Source organism: Scyliorhinus torazame, chromosome 9 (genome assembly GCF_047496885.1).
Source record: "Scyliorhinus torazame isolate Kashiwa2021f chromosome 9, sScyTor2.1, whole genome shotgun sequence".
NCBI classification, from domain to species: Eukaryota; Metazoa; Chordata; class Chondrichthyes; order Carcharhiniformes; family Scyliorhinidae; genus Scyliorhinus; species Scyliorhinus torazame.
Window position 1 is genome coordinate 5429970 of NC_092715.1, and position 14089 is coordinate 5444058.

At 50.0% G+C, this 14089-nt stretch overlaps 1 protein-coding gene across 1 annotated transcript in view; it reads left to right on the forward strand.

Moving 5' to 3' along the window:
- The first annotated feature begins 234 nt into the window (after positions 1-234).
- LOC140429052 (prolactin receptor-like) overlaps positions 235-14089 on the forward strand; it is a 239687-nt gene continuing 225832 nt past the window's right edge. The window contains 1 exon segment of the mRNA XM_072515584.1: positions 235-318. The gene's annotated coding sequence lies outside the window, so the exon portion shown is untranslated.

A 14089-nucleotide genomic window follows, 5' to 3' on the forward strand; every position in this document is an offset into this window, starting at 1 on the left:
TACGATTATGTTACAGCTGTCTAAATAACACTTGAATCCTATAAATTGGTTTCTAAGGCAGCAGAAAGGCAGCTGGTCACCATAGAAACTTGTGCAGTATGACAGCCAATCCAGAATAAGGTTTGCTAAGTACACCTGATCAACTCAAAGTGTGTGAGTGAACAGTCATCCCAGCTCTTCAATGTTCCCTCAGGGACTGATCCGTCAACATGAACCTGAAGAACACTAGCCAGTGAAAACTTTCTCTGAATACATCCTGCTCACAACAGAGTGAAAAATTGATTGCTGTGGAGAATGAGAGGTAGACGGATACAAAAGGTAATGAAAAAGGCACAGAGACGTTGGGGGTTTGGGTTGGAGGGTTGGAGGGTTTGGTGAGTTGGGATTTGGTGAGTTGGGGATTTGGTGAGTTGGGATTTGGCGAGTTGGGGATTTGGTGAGTTGGGTTTTGGCGAGTTGGGTTTTGGCGAGTTGGGGATTTGGTGAGTTGAGGGTTTGATAGTTTGGAGGTTTTGGTGAGTTGGATTTTGGTAAGTTGGGATTCAGTGAATTGGGATCTGGTGAGTTGGGATTTGGTGAGTTAAGGGTTTGATAGTTTGGAGGTTTTTGGTGAGTTGGATTTTGGTGAGTTGGGATTCAGTGAATTCGGATCTGGTGAGTTGGGATTTGGTGAGTTGAGGGTTTGATGGCTTAGAGGTTTTGGCGAGTTGGGGATTTGGTGAGTTGGGGATTTGGTGAGTTGAGGGTTTGATGGGTTTGGGGGTTTGATGGGTTTGGGGATTGTAATGGGTTTGGGAGGTTTGGGGGAGTTTGACGGGTTTGGGGGTTTGATGGGTTTGGGGGGTTTGATGGGTTTGGGGGAGTTTGACGGGTTTGGGGGTTTGATGGGTTTGGGGATTGTAATGGGTTTGGGAGGTTTGGGGGAGTTTGACGGGTTTGGGGGTTTGATGGGTTTGGGGGGTTTGATGGGTTTGGGGGAGTTTGACGGGTTTGGGGGTTTGATGGGTTTGGGGATTGTAATGGGTTTGGGAGGTTTGGGGGAGTTTGACGGGTTTGGGGGTTTGATGGGTTTGGGGGGTTTGATGGGTTTGGGGGAGTTTGACGGGTTTGGGGGTTTGATGGGTTTGGGGAGTGTGATGGGTTTGGGGAGTTTGATGGGTTTGGGGGTTTGATGGGTTTGGGGGGTTTGATGGGTTTGGGGGAGTTTGACGGGTTTGGGGGTTTGATGGGTTTGGGGAGTGTGATGGGTTTGGGGGGGTTTGATGGGTTTGGGGGTTTGATGGGTTTGGGGGGTTTGATGGGTTTGGGGGAGTTTGACGGGTTTGGGGGTTTGATGGGTTTGGGGATTGTAATGGGTTTGGGGGGTTTGGGGGAGTTTGACGGGTTTGGGGGTTTGATGGGTTTGGGGAGTGTGATGGGTTTGGGGAGTTTGATGGGTTTGGCGGGTTTGATGGGTTTAGGGATTTGATGGGTTTGGGGGGGTTTGATGAGTTTGGGGATTGTGATGGGTTTGGGGGGTTTGATGGATTTGGGGGTTTGATGGGTTTGATTGGTTTGGTGGGTTTAATGTATTTGGGGAGTTTGGTGGGTTTGGGTGTTTGATGGGTTTGGGGATTGTGATGGTTTGGGGGATTGTGATGGGTTTGGGGATTGTGATGGGTTTGGGGGGGTTTGATGGGTTTGGGGGTCGATGTGTCCAATGGTGAGGCGATTCCTCGATCGGGGGGTGGTTGCTCACCTGTCTTTGTTTCGGCCACTGCAGGCGCCGACAGGTCTGGCCCGGTATTCGATTGCTAATATGTTGCAATTGTTCCCGGGGATAGCCGATTTAACTGTGGATGTCTGAGTAGATTAGGTGTCAACAGTCCTGAATGAAACTGCGGATACCTGGGTTGATGGGCTGTTGATAGCCCTGAGTATCGATCTGGGCTACGTTCCCAGAGCTGAATATGCGAACCTGTCTGCAGCTGCCTGCTTGTGTCTTCTTGGCTGCTTTTCCCAGCAGTCGTTCGGGTTAGCCATTTTAAACTGGGTTTTGGCCAGATTAATCGGAACGCAGCCATTTTACATGGCTACACACCCGCCTTGTGATCCTAACGCGAAGCGTGAACAATCACATAAATTTTGTCCTCTTCGTTTCCCGACTGGGGGGTGCACCTCCCACATGGCCACTACTCTGACCCTAGCTATGCACAAACATTTACCTAAACAATTCTTGGGGGCGCTATGTCAGGCAGGGGCATGTATCTATAAAAAAAATAAACTGGGAACCTCTAATGTTACCTAAACATTTCTTCTTACTTACAGTCTGATGTCTCGATACAACACCATCACAATCAATATATTCTTTCCTGGCTTGGCAGTCAAGCTCAGGATCAGACATTTCCACTCATTCTCTTTTTATTTACAGGAAGAACAAACAAACCGCCAGTGCATGTTTTATTATTCCTATATCGCGGGGGTCTGGGGTCTGGTTGTAGCTGAATATCAGGGATCGGATCCGATAGACCGGGCGGTACGCTCTCCTTTTCCACTTGCAGAGGTGCATGGTCTGTATTGCACAACTGAGTACAGCCAATGCCAACAGTGCCTCAATGATGTACGATAGAGAGTACCAAGTTATGAACTTGGCACACCAGGATAATGCAGCGTGGTTGGTGACTGGGCCCTCGGTACTACTGGGCAGTGAAGCGTTAACGGCAGGGGGGTTTGGAGTGATGGGGTCCGCGTTCCCGCGCAACCAAAAGTCCATAATAAATATGTTGAGCACGAAGAAAGGAGTCCTCATGGCTGTCTTCTTTCTTTTCCTTTTCCTGTTTGCTGGTTTTCTCCGGACTTGGAGCTTCTGGAGTTCTGTAAGACAAGCGTAGTGTGTGTAAATACTTCGGTTTAATATCTGGTGTGTTAGTGTGTCTGTCCTTCTTGGGGCCAATTAAACCCTTATAATTGGTCACAGTCTGTGACTCTCCCCCCATTTTTTATTCAAAACAAATGTTTGGACACGGCACACTTCCCAATGGTGGACAAGTGCTAAGTTTATCATCCAAATGTTCCAGGATGTAAATAGCATGTGGCAGCAACCCAAAGGTTGCCTAAATAAAATAAAACGGTTTTTGAAAGTAAAGTTCGAATGAGGTGCGTGTGGGCCGCGACGGGTAAGATTTGGGTGGAGTCCCCGGGTAGGACGGCTACCAATACCGTATCTTCCCTTCCCAAGCGTATTTGACCAACGGGGGGGTCCCCAGGCAGGGCAGGTCTCGCGCCGTTTCTCCACTGCCTGAGCGACCAAAGAACGGACAAAAATGTAGTCATCATGGTGGGGTTACTGTTCTGATTCTACCATCCAATCAGAAGAGTAGCTACGATCGGGTGTCTGAGGCAAGTCCTCAGAGGTATCGGCCGAATGGGCGTGTGGCCGCGGTGGGGGTCAGTGGGAAAAGTTCAGGTGAATGGGTGTGGGGCGGTGAGAGAGTTCTCCTGTAGGACGAACAACATTTAACAAACAGACAGACAACATAAAACATTCTGCAGGTTCCATCAGGAAGGACAACACTTTTCACCAAGTGTCTCCTTGAAATCATCATGTGGACACCTCAGTTCTCGGTCGCTATGGGCTCTGCCTTTTTCTTATCGAGAGTGCCTGTCGGTTGGGCACTCTGTGCTTTCTTAGGGTCTTTGCATTCCCTTGCAAAATGTCCCAATTGGCCGCAATTGTAGCACTCTTGCGGTTTGGCTGGGGGGCTGTCCTTTCCCTCGTTTACCCAGGCGGGGTTGTGAAGAGTGGTTCTTACTGCCTGCACGTCTGCGGCGGCTTGGTTTTCCTCGGGTGTTCTAGTGGCTGATTTACCGTGAGCCGCTTGTTCCCAAACGTGGGACAATCTCTTGACCACCCATTTCTCATCCTCCGAGGGGTCATAATTGCTACAGGCATTCTGTCCTGCTTCCGTGGCATGGGAGATAAGGGTGCGGGTCCACTTGGCCATATTGTTTGCGGACAAATGGGCGCGATCTACGTTGCCGAAAACGGCTTCAAAATGAATCCACAAGCGTCCTGCGAATGCTGTGGGGTGTTCAGACTTTTTCTGTCTGCATTTATTCAGACCGTCTACGGGGTCGCCCCGGTTGTACCCAATCGCATCCAGGATCGCGGTATGCATTTCTGCAAGGGTGCCTCCCCCTACATTCTGTGGGTCGGGAAGGGCTGCTGCGACCGATGGGTCTAAGCTGAGGACCGTGAGCTTGACCTGCTCTTTCTCATCCAGGCCGTACATGGTCGCCTGGTGTTTGACGGTGGCAAAGAAATGGTGTGGGTTTGAAGCGGGGAGGAACGGTGTGATTTTGGCACACGCGTCCCGTAATTGGGTCACTGTGAGGGGGGTGGAATATAAGACCTCCTCCTCGTCTGCTGTGGCGGTGCGGTGGGTTGTTACAGGGTTCATGGGAGTCTGTATTATCTGTTGTGTGCGGGGTGGGGGTGCTTTCCTCCTTTGGGGTTATCCCTGCGCACATGCTCCCTGAACATATCTCTGCGCTGTCTCCTTCAATTCTTCCCAATCAGGGCCGTCTTCCTGTTCTAAACTTTCCCCAAAGGTTTCCTGAAATCCCTTTTGGACAGAAAGCAGTGCTTTCAAGTCTGCAATCTGCTTTCGGCACTTTGCATGGTCCAAAGTACTCTGCCTTTGTTCCGTGGTTGTGGCGTGGAGCGCTCTCAAGGCTGCCTTGAGATCACTGCATTGTTTCTGGAGCGTCTCTAACTGGGTTTCGGTTTCTTTCTTTACCAGGACTGCACGCTGCAGGTCCTGATAAGCCTTCTTGTACTGGGACTGGAAACTACTCAAGTGCACCAGGCAAGATTGGTGACCCCGTTTAGCATCAGCCACCTCTTGGTCCTTTGCTGCTAATTTCCCTTTCAATTCCTGGTTCTCTTTCTCAATCTCACATATATCGGTTTTCCTTATCCGATGTATGTCTTCTATTTCCTTGCGGAGCGTCCTGACGACCTCCTCTGTGTCTCGCAATTGTGCCAGACAGGACACAATTGCCATCGGCTTGTGCGCTTTTGCTAAACTCTTTTTGTGAATCTCACTCAGGTTCTCCCACCAAGTATGCCCTATACTTCCAGGACCTGAGTCGTCGTTATTGCAGAAATCCTTCCACACGGGCCATCCTTTGCCCTGCAGAAATTTGCGGATTTCCACCTCCCAAACGGGACACTGTCCCGCTCCTACGCTGCTGACTGGTGCGACAGCAAAATGTTCGGGGTTCATGAGGCGCTGCATCGCTTGCATTGCCTGCATGGCTCTCTCTTATCTGCTCGGTACGTTCGAATTTGGAACAGGGGGCCAAGGTGGTGTGGTAGATACGGGTACGGCTTGCGCTAATTTCCGAAATACCGACTGCTGATAGGTTTGACGCAACAAAAAATCTATCAGTTTTGCCTTATAACCCTGTTAGTTACGCATGCATATACACACTTCCGAATTGTGAATTATTAACCAGAACCGCTTGAACACTTGTGGGTTTTTTTTTTGTTTCCGATTGGATTCTAATTCAAAATGTTGGGGTTCTCCCGGAGTGGTTTTCCACTTCTAAGTCGGGCTCCACCAGAGTCGCCAATTATGTTGCTCTTTCTAGCTTTATTCTATTTGCTCTGTTTAGGTCACCTTTGCTCATGAGTCGCCAAGTATCTTTATGATACCGCCACGTGGTTCAAGTTTAGGTTATGATTAATAACATAGCACACCGCTTAGTAAGGATTAAAACAACGGTCATTTATTATATACAACAAGCAATATTAATACCCTAATACTACTTTCTGTATAACAAACCTATCACTACTGGCCAATACTTAACTTAGGAAGAGCCCACCAGGTCAGGGAAACAAATGGCTTGTCCAATCAAATCTGGCCCGCGGGATTCAAAAGCCTGCTACAGGTCGGTGGCTAGGTGCCTCTACCGGATAGCGATCATTGGATTCACACTTACTGCTACCGGTGGCTGGTCTTCTGAAGGTCTCGAGCAGGCGAAGATGAGAGAGAGAGAGATCTGAACTTGGACCTTTACTTTTATAGGGCCCAGGGGCTTCCCGCCTCCCGGAGCGGCCCTTGACCCTGAGTCCCAAGTGATTGGATTCTGTCCCCAGTCTCTGGGGTCGATGTGTCCAATGGTGAGGCGATTCCTCGATCGGGGGGGTGGTCGCTCACCTGTCTTTGTTTCGGCCACTGCAGGCGCCGACAGGTCTGGCCCGGTATTCGATTGCTAATATGTTGCAATTGTTCCCGGGGATAGCCGATTTAACTGTGGATGTCTGAGTAGATTAGGTGTAAACAGTCCTGAATGAAACTGCGGATACCTGGGTTGATAGGCTGTTGATAGCCCTGAGTATCGATCTGGGCTACGTTCCCAGAGCTGAATATGCAAACCTGTCTGCAGCTGCCTGCTTGTGTCTTCTTGGCTGCTTTTCCCAGCAGTCTTTCGGGTTAGCCGTTTTAAACTGGGTTTTGGCCAGATTAATCGGAATGCAGCCATTTTACATGGCTACAGTTTGGGGGTGTTTGATGGGTTTGGGGGGTTTGATGGGTTTGATGGGTGTGGAGGGGTTGATGGATTTGGGGGGTGTGATGGGTGTGGGGGGTTTGATGAGTTTGGGGGGTTTGATGGGTTTGGGGAGTTTGATGGCTTTGGGGGTTTGATGGGTAAGGGGGAGTTTGGTGGGTTTGGGGATTAATGAGTTTGGGGGTTTGATGGGTTTGGGGGTTTGATGGGTTTGGGGGTTTGATGGGTCTGGGGGTTTGATGGGTCTGGGGGTTTGATGGATTTGGGGGGTTTGATGGATTTGGGGGGTTTGATGGGTAAGGGGGAGTTTGGTGGGCTTGGGGATTAATGCGTTTGGGGGTTTGATGGGTTTGGGGAGTTTCTTGGGTTTGGGGATTGTGATGGGTTTGGGGGTATTGGGGAGTTTGATGGGTTTGGGGGTTTGATGGTTTGGGGGAATTTGATGGGTTTGGGGGAGTTTGGTGGGTTTGAGGATTGATGAGTTTGGGGGTTTGATGGGTTTGGGGAGTTTCATGGGTTTGGGGAGTTTGATGGATTTGGGGATTGTGATGGATTTGGGGGTTTGGGGGAGTTTGATGGGTTTGGGGGTTTGATGGGTTTGGGGGGTTTGATGGGTTTGGGGGGTTTGATGGGTTTGGAGGGTTTGATGGGTTTGGGGGTTTGATGGGTTTGGAGGGTTTGATGGGTTTGGGGGTTTGATGGGTTTGGGGGTTGGATGGGTTTGGGGAGTTTGATGGGTTTGGGGGCTTTGATGAGTTTGGGGAGTTTGATGGGTTTGGAAGTTTGATGTGTTTGGGGAGTGTGATGTGTTTGAGGGGTTTGATGGGAATGGGGATTCGATGGGTTTGGGGGAGTTTGATGGGTTTGGGGGGTTTGATGGGTTTGGGGGGTTTGATGGGTTTGGGGGGTTTGATGGGTTTGGGGAGTTTGATGGGTTTGGGGGTTTGATGGGTTTGGGGTGTTTGATCGGTTTGGGTGATTGATGGGTTTGGAGGGATTGATGGGTTTGGGGAGTTTGATGGGTTTGGTGGGTTTAATGGATTTGGGGTGTTTGATGGGATCAAGAGTTTGATGGCTTTGGGGAGTTTGATGGGTTTGGTGGGTTTGATGGGTTTGGGGAGTGGGTTTGGGGGGGTTTGATGGGTTTGGATGTTTGATGGGTTTCGGGAGTTTGATGGGTTTGGAAGTTTGATGAGTTTGGGGAATGTGGTGTGTTTGGGGGGTTTGATGGGTTTGGGGGGTTTGATGGGTTTGGGGGTTTGATCGGTTTGGGGGTTTTGATGGGTTTGGGGAATTTGATGGGTTTGGGGGAGTTTGATGGGTTTGGGGGGTTTGATTGGTTTGGGGGTTTGATGGGTTTGGGGGGTTTGATGGGTTTGACGGGTTTGGGGGTTTGATGGGTTTGGGGTTTGATCGGTTTGGGGGTTTGATCGGTTTGGGGGTTTGATGGGTTTGGCGGTTCGATGGGTTTGGGGCGTTCGATGGATTTGGGGAGTTTGATGGGTTTGGGGATTGTGATGGGTTTGGGGGGTTTGATGGGTTTGGGGGGTTTGATGGATTTGGGGGGTGTGATTGGTTTGGGGAGTTGGTTTGCGGGGGTTTGATGGGTTTGGGGAGTTTGATGGGTTTGGGGATTGCGATGGGTTTGGGGATTGTGATGTTTTGGGGAGTTTGATGAGTTTGGGGATTGTGATGGGATTGGGGGGTTTGATGGGTTTGGGGAATTTGATGGGTTTGGGGAGTGTGGTGGGTTTGGGGAGTTGGATGGGTTTGGGGAGTTTGATGGGTTTGGGGGGTTTGATGAGTTTCGGGGTTTGATAAGTTTCGGGGGTTTGATAGGTTTGGGGGGTTGATGGGTTTGGGAGGTTTGATGGATTTGGGGGTTTGATGTGTTTGGGGGTTTGATGGGTTTGGGGAGTTTGATGGGTCTGGGGAGATTGATGGGTTTGTGGAGTTTGATGGGTTTGGTGGGTTTAATGGATCTGGGGAGTTTGATGGGTTTGGGAATTTGATGGGTTTGGGGAGTTTGATGGGTTTGGTGGGTTTAATGGATTTGGGGAGTTTGATGGGTTTGGGAGTTTGATGGGTTTGGAGATTGTGATGGGTTTGGGGATTGTGATGGGTTTGGGGATTGTGATGCGTTTGGGGCTTTGATGGGTTTGGGGGTTTGATTGGTTTGGGGGTTTGATTGGTTTTGGGGAGTTTGATGGGTTTGGGGGTTTGATGGGTTTGGGGTGTTTGATCGGTTTGGGTGATTGATGGGTTTGGAGGGATTGATGGGTTTGGGGAGTTTGATGGGTTTGGTGGGTTTAATGGATTTGGGGTGTTTGATGGGATCAAGAGTTTGATGGCTTTGGGGAGTTTGATGGGTTTGGTGGGTTTGATGGGTTTGGGGAGTGGGTTTGGGGGGGTTTGATGGGTTTGGATGTTTGATGGGTTTCGGGAGTTTGATGGGTTTGGAAGTTTGATGAGTTTGGGGAATGTGGTGTGTTTGGGGGGTTTGATGGGATTGCGGGTTTGATCGGTTTGGGGGTTTTGATGGGTTTGGGGAATTTGATGGGTTTGGGGGAGTTTGATGGGTTTGGGGGGTTTGATTGGTTTGGGGGTTTGATGGGTTTGGGGGGTTTGATGGGTTTGACGGGTTTGGGGGTTTGATGGGTTTGGGGTTTGATCGGTTTGGGGGTTTGATCGGTTTGGGGGTTTGATGGGTTTGGCGGTTCGATGGGTTTGGGGCGTTCGATGGATTCGGGGAGTTTGATGGGTTTGGGGATTGTGATGGGTTTGGGGGGTTTGATGGGTTTGGGGGGTTTGATGGATTTGGGGGTGTGATTGGTTTGGGGAGTTGGTTTGCGGGGGTTTGATGGGTTTGGGGAGTTTGATGGGTTTGGGGATTGCGATGGGTTTGGGGATTGTGATGTTTTGGGGAGTTTGATGAGTTTGGGGATTGTGATGGGATTGGGGGGTTTGATGGGTTTGGGGAATTTGATGGGTTTGGGGAGTGTGGTGGGTTTGGGGAGTTGGATGGGTTTGGGGAGTTTGATGGGTTTGGGGGGTTTGATGAGTTTCGGGGTTTGATAAGTTTCGGGGGTTTGATAGGTTTGGGGGGTTGATGGGTTTGGGAGGTTTGATGGATTTGGGGGTTTGATGTGTTTGGGGGTTTGATGGGTTTGGGGAGTTTGATGTGTCTGGGGAGATTGATGGGTTTGTGGAGTTTGATGGGTTTGGTGGGTTTAATGGATCTGGGGAGTTTGATGGGTTTGGGAGTTTGATGGGTTTGGGGAGTTTGATGGGTTTGGTGGGTTTAATGGATTTGGGGAGTTTGATGGGTTTGGGAGTTTGATGGGTTTGGAGATTGTGATGGGTTTGGGGATTGTGATGGGTTTGGGGATTGTGATGCGTTTGGGGCTTTGATGGGTTTGGGGGTTTGATTGGTTTGGGGGTTTGATTGGTTTTGGGGTTTGATGGGTTTGGGGAGATTGATAGGTTTGGGAGTTTGATGGGTTTGGGGAGTTTTATGGGTTTGGGGGTTTGAAGGGTTTGGGGGGTTTTGTGGGTTTGTGGGTTTAGGGAGGTTGATGGGTTTGGGAGTTTGATGGGTTTGGGGTTTGATGGTTTTGGGGGTTTGGGGAGTTTGATGGGTTTGGTGGGTTTAATGGATTTGGGGAGTTTTATAGGTTTGGGGAGTTTGATGGGTTTGTGGAGTTTGATGGGTTTGGGGTTTTGGGGGGTTTGGGGAGTTTGATGGGTTTGGGGATTGTGATGGGTTTGGTGAGTTTGATGGGTTTGGGGAGTTTGATGTGTTGGGGGAGTTTGATGGGTTTGGGGGAGTTTGATGGGCTTGGGGGATTGATGGGTTTGGGGGGTTGGATGGGCTTGGAGGGTTTGATGGGTTTGGGGAGTTTGATGGGTCTGGGGGAGTTTGATGGGATTGGGGAGTTTGATGGGTTTGGGGGGTTTGATGAGTTTGGGGATTTGATGGGTTTGGGGGGTTTGATGGGTTTGGGGGGTTTGATGAGTTTGGGGATTGTGATGGGTTTGGGAGTTTTGGGGGGTTTGGGGATTGTGATGGGTTTGGGGATTGTGATGGGTTTGGGGGGGTTTGATAGGTTTGGGTGTTTGATGGGTTTGGGGAGTTTGATGGGTTTGGAAGTTTGATGGGTTTGGGAGTGTGATGTGTTTGGGGGGTTTGATGGGTTTGGGGGCGTTTGATGGGTTTGAGGGAGTTTGATGGGTTTGGGGGAGTTTGATGGGTTTGGGGGGTTTGATGGGTTTCGGTGGTTTGATGGATTTGGGGGGTTTGATGGGTTTGGGGGGTTTGATGGGTTTGGGGTGTTTGATGGATTTGGGGAGTTTGATGGGTTTGGGGGGTTTGATGGATTTGGGGAGTTTGATGGGTTTGGGGATTTGATGGGTTTGGGGAGTTTGATGAGTTTCGGTGGTTTGATGGGTTTGCGGGGTTGATGGGTTTGGGGAGTTTAATGGATTTGGGGAGTTTGATGGGTTTGGGAGTTTGATGAGTTTGGGGATTGTGATGGATTTGGGGATTGTGATGGGTTTGGGGATTGTGATGCATTTGGGGGGTTTGATTGGTTTGTGGAGTTTGATGGGTTTAGGGGTTTTGGGGTGTTTGATGGGTTTGGGGATTGTGACGGGTTTGGGGAGTTTGATGGGTTTGGGGGAGTTTGATGGGTTTGGGGGAGTTTGATGGGTTTGGGATTTTGATGGGTTTGGGGGATTGATGGGTTTGGTGGATTGATGGGTTTGGGGGATTGATGGGTTTGGTGGATTGATGGGTTTGTGGGGTTTGATGGGTTTGGAGAGTTTGATGGGTTTGGGGGAGTTTGATGGGTTTGGGGAGTTTGATGGGTTCGGGGGGTATGATGGGTTTGGGGGGTTTGATGAGTTTGGGGATTGTGATGGGTTTGGGAGTTTTGGGGGGTTTGGGGAGTTTGATGGGTTTGGGGATTGTGTTGGGTTTGGGTGTTTGATGGGTTTGGGGAGTTTGATGGGTTTGGAAGTTTGATGGGTTTGGGGAGTGTGATGTGTTTGGGGGGTTTGATGGGATTGTGGGATTGATGGGTTTCGGGGAGTTTGATGGGTTTGGGGGGTTTGATCGGTTGGGGGGGGTTGATGGGTTTGGGGGGTTTGATGGGTTTGCAGGATTTGATGGGTTTGGGGGTTTAATGGGTTTGGGGGTTTGATCGGTTTGTGGGTTTGATGGGTTAAATGGGTTTGGGGAGTTTGATGGGTTTGGTGGGCTTAAAGGATTTGGGCGGTTTGATGGGTTTGGGTTTTTTGATTTGGTTTGGGGGGGTTTGATGGGTTTGGGGGAGTTTGATGGGCTTGGGGGATTGATGGGTTTGGGGGGTTGGATGGGCTTGGAGGGTTTGATGGGTTTGGGGAGTTTGATGGGTCTGGGGGAGTTTGATGGGATTGGGGAGTTTAATGGGTTTGGGGGGTTTGATGAGTTTGGGGATTTGATGGGTTTGGGGGGTTTGATGGGTTTGGGGGGTTTGATGAGTTTGGGGATTGTGATGGGTTTGGGAGTTTTGGGGGGTTTGGGGATTGTGATGGGTTTGGGGATTGTGATGGGTTTGGGGGGGTTTGATAGGTTTGGGTGTTTGATGGGTTTGGGGAGTTTGATGGGTTTGGAAGTTTGATGGGTTTGGGAGTGTGATGTGTTTGGGGGGTTTGATGGGTTTGGGGGCGTTTGATGGGTTTGAGGGAGTTTGATGGGTTTGGGGGAGTTTGATGGGTTTGGGGGGTTTGATGGGTTTCGGTGGTTTGATGGATTTGGGGGGTTTGATGGGTTTGGGGGGTTTGATGGGTTTGGGGTGTTTGATGGATTTGGGGAGTTTGATGGGTTTGGGGGGTTTGATGGATTTGGGGAGTTTGATGGGTTTGGGGATTTGATGGGTTTGGGGAGTTTGATGAGTTTCGGCGGTTTGATGGGTTTGCGGGGTTGATGGGTTTGATGGGTTTGGGGAGTTTAATGGATTTGGGGAGTTTGATGGGTTTGGGAGTTTGATGAGTTTGGGGATTGTGATGGATTTGGGGATTGTGATGGGTTTGGGGATTGTGATGCATTTGGGGCGGTTGATTGGTTTGTGGAGTTTGATGGGTTTAGGGGTTTTGGGGTGTTTGATGGGTTTGGGGATTGTGACGGGTTTGGGGAGTTTGATGGGTTTGGGGGAGTTTGATGGGTTTGGGGGAGTTTGATGGGTTTGGGATTTTGATGGGTTTGGGGGATTGATGGGTTTGGGGGATTGATGGGTTTGGGGGATTGATGGGTTTGGTGGACTGATGGGTTTGTGGGGTTTGATGGGTTTGGAGAGTTTGATGGGTTTGGGGGAGTTTGATGGGTTTGGGGAGTTTGATGGGTTCGGGGGGTATGATGGGTTTGGGGGGTTTGATGAGTTTGGGGATTGTGATGGGTTTGGGAGTTTTGGGGGGTTTGGGGAGTTTGATGGGTTTGGGGATTGTGTTGGGTTTGGGGGGGTTTGATGGGTTTGGGTGTTTGATGGGTTTGGGGAGTTTGATGGGTTTGGAAGTTTGATGGGTTTGGGGAGTGTGATGTGTTTGGGCGGTTTGATGGGATTGTGGGATTGATGGGTTTCGGGGAGTTTGATGGGTTTGGGGGGTTTGATCGGTTGGGGGGGGTTGATGGGATTGGGGGGTTTGATGGGTTTGCAGGATTTGATGTGTTTGGGGGTTTAATGGGTTTGGGGGTTTGATCGGTTTTTGGGTTTGATGGGTTAAATGGGTTTGGGGAGTTTGATGGGTTTGGTGGGCTTAAAGGATTTGGGCGGTTTGATGGGTTTGGGTTTTTTGATTTGGTTTGGGGGGGTTTGATGGGTTTGGGGGGTTGATGGGTTTGGAGAGTTTGATGGGTTTGGGGGTTTGATGGGTTTGGGGGTTTGATGGGTTTGGGGGTTTGATGGGTTTGGGGGTTTGTGGGTTTTGATGGGTTTGGGGAGTTTGATGTGTTTGTGGAGTTTGATGTGTTTGGGAGTTTGATGGGTTTGGGGAGTTTGATGGGTTTGGGTAGTTTAATGGGTGTGGGGATTGTGATGGGTTTGGGAGTTTGATGGGTTTGGGGGGTTTGATGGGTTTGGTGGGGTTTACTGTGTTTGGGGAGTTTGATGGGTTTGGGGCGTTCAATGGGTTTGGGGAGTTTGATGGGTTTGGGGATTGTGATGGGTTTGGGGGGTTTGATGTGTTTGGGGAGTTGGTTTGCGGGGATTTGATGGGTTTGGGGAGTTTGATGGGTTTGGGTATTGTGATGGGTTTGGGGATTTTGATGTTTTGGGGGTTTTTGGGGAGTTTGATGAGTTTGGGGATTGTGATGGGTTTGGGGGGTTTGATGGGTTTGGGGAATTTGATGGGTTTGGGGAGTATGATGGGTTTGGGGAGTTTGATGGGTTTGGGGAGTTTGATGGGTTTGGGGGGTTTGATGGGCTTGGGGATTTGATGGGTTTGGGGGGTTTGATGAGTTTGGGGATTGTGATGGGTTTGGGAGTTTTGGGGGGTTTGG